The following is a 2,500-nucleotide window of genomic DNA, read 5'->3' on the forward strand; positions in this document are numbered from 1 at the left end:
CCGGCGGGCGGCCCGAGCCACGGCTCTCCTCCCGGGCGCAGCGCCGGGCTACTGAGGGAAACCCCGGGCCCCGGGCAGGAGGACGAGGCGGTGGCGGCGGACGTCGGGCGCGCCCCCGCGGGCGGACGCTCCCCCGAGGGCGGCAGCGGGGGAGGCACCCCCGCGGGGCCTGCAGGTCGTTTCCCTCACCCCAGGGCCAGGTACCTAGCGTCCGCGCCTCGGCGGCCCTCCCTCGGCGAGCGCCGGGGGTCGAAGGCCGCGGAGCCGGGCGGCGGTTTAAAGACGCGGGCGGCTCGATGCGACCCGCGGGGCGGCCGGGCGGTGGCGCCTCCAGGGGCGGGAGTCGCTCCCGCAGAGCCCCTGGCTGGGCGCCGCCCGTGCCCGTCGCGCGGGCAGCCGTGCCGGGGAGGGGTCCCGCTGCCCCCCCCTCTCCGCGGTCCGGTCTCGGCGGAGGAGACCGCGGCGCGGTCGGCCGCGGCCGGCCCGCCTGCCTCGAAACGGGTGGACCCCCCCCGGCGGGAGCGCGGGCTCTCCGCCGAGGGGGCGGCGAGCCCCCGCGGCGGGGGCTCGCCCGGCGGCCGCCGGGCCGCCGCGCCCCGCCCCGTCGCAGCGCTGCGGCGCGCTGCGCTCCGCTCCCTCCCCCTCGCCCCCCGGCGAGCGCTCGGCGGTCCCGCGCCGCCGGCCGCCGGCGAGGGCGGCACCCCGGCCGAGCGGCGGCGGCGCCGCTCGGCGTGTCGGCCGGCCGGAGGGCGCCCGCCGCCGGCCGCGGCTGTCCCGGCCCGGGCCCCGCCCGTCGCTTCCCCGCCGCCCTTCCCGGCCGCGCCGGGCGGGCGGGCGCGCGGGCGGGGGCGTCCCACTCCCGGTCTCCGCGTGGAAACGGGGAGAGCGGGCGCCGCCCCCGCCTTAGCGCCGTCCGCCTCGTCGCCTGGCGCGTGCCCGCGGAAGGGGGCCGAGGCGGGGGGCGGCGGCGGCGGCGGTTCCGGGCGGGCGGCCGCGCCGGCGCGGCGGCGGGCGCCGTCCGGCGGGCCGCGGGCGGCGTGCCGCGTCGCCGGCTCGGGCTCCGGCGGTCGCCGCCTCCGGCGCGGCCGGCGGCGGAGCCGCGGAGGCGCCGGCGGGGCGAGCCGCGGGAAGGGGAGCCGGCTGTCGTAGCGCGGCGCAGGTTGTGGGCGGAGGCGCGCGCGCGCGGGGGTCCGGCGGGGCGCCCCGCTGCTGCCGCCCGGCAGCAGCATCCGTTGTCCCGAGCGAGGCGGGCGGGCGGCGCGGCCGGGCGCGTCGCCGCCTCCGTGCGGAGGCCGGGCCGAGCCCGGGCGCCTGGGCCGCCTCCGAAACGCGCAAGGGGCGTCTGCCCGCTGTGGGTCGAGTCGGGAGCGCGGGCTCCCCGCCCTTGCCGTTCGGGGTTTTTTCCCGTTCCCTTTTTCCCTTCCGCTGGGTGTGCTCGTACGGTCAGGCGAGGCGAGGCCTCTCCGCCGCGGCCCGTGGCGCCGCGCCGCGGCCCCCTCCGCGCGGGCGGGGGGGGCGGGCCGGCGGGCGGGCGGGCGGTGGGCCGTCCTCCGAGAGGGGCCGCTGCTGGCGAGCGGTCCCGGCCCCCCCGCGCGCGCGGGGCGGTGCCGAAAGGCAGACAACTCTTAGCGGTGGATCACTCGGCTCGTGCGTCGATGAAGAACGCAGCTAGCTGCGAGAATTAATGTGAATTGCAGGACACATTGATCATCGACACTTCGAACGCACTTGCGGCCCCGGGTTCCTCCCGGGGCTACGCCTGTCTGAGCGTCGCTTGACGATCAATCGCCGGCTGGGCCGCCCCCCCTCCCCCCCCCTCCCCGGGGTGGGGAGGCGGCGGCCGCAGCGGCGCGGCTGGGGTGCCTCGCAGGCCCGCGCGCGGCCTCGGGCCGGGGAAGCGGTTCGCCGCCGCCCGGCGCCGTCGGCCCAAGGGCCTTCGTCCCCCTAAATCGAGACTCGGGGAGCGCTCCGAAGCTCCCCGCTCCCGGAGCGCCCGCTGGGCGGAGCCTCGTCCCGTCGGGGCCGCGCCAGGGTGCGTCGGGCCGGTCGGGCCCGGCGCGGCGGCGGGGAGAGAGAGTGGGGGGGGGAGGCGCGGGCCTCGCCCCCGGCCTCCCGCGCGGGCGGCTGTCTGCGGGTGGGTACCGCGGCGGTACCGTGCCGTGCTGCCGCGCGCGCGCGCGCTGTGCCGGGGACGGGGGTCGTCCCCGTCGCCCCCCCCCCGCCACCGCCTTTCTCCCCGACTCCCCCGCCGCGCCCCGGGCGGCCGCGGAGGGGGCGGCGCGGCGGCGGCGGCGTTCCGCGCGTGCGGTCGCCGTCGGCGCCGGCCGCCTCGGGCCGCGGCGCCCGGGCGCCCGCCCGGCCGTCGTCGCCCCTGGCCGTGCCCCGGGGGCCGTCTCCGGGCGCGTCTCGACGCGTGTCGGGCCGTCTCCGGGCTGGGGCTTTCGCCGCGAGCGGCGGCGCGAGACCGCAGCAGCAGCAGCAGCAGCAGCAGCAGCAGCAG

The 2,500-nt window shown here is 82.4% G+C and overlaps 1 non-coding gene across 1 annotated transcript; it reads left to right on the forward strand.

Moving 5' to 3' along the window:
- The first annotated feature begins 1,620 nt into the window (after positions 1-1,620).
- LOC142077187 (5.8S ribosomal RNA) lies at positions 1,621-1,773 on the forward strand. Its single transcript, XR_012671606.1, has one exon. It is a non-coding gene; the product is annotated as a 5.8S ribosomal RNA (ribosomal RNA).
- Positions 1,774-2,500: the final 727 nt, after the last annotated feature.

This window comes from Calonectris borealis, unplaced genomic scaffold, assembly GCF_964195595.1.
Source record: "Calonectris borealis unplaced genomic scaffold, bCalBor7.hap1.2 HAP1_SCAFFOLD_173, whole genome shotgun sequence".
NCBI lineage: Eukaryota > Metazoa > Chordata > Aves > Procellariiformes > Procellariidae > Calonectris > Calonectris borealis.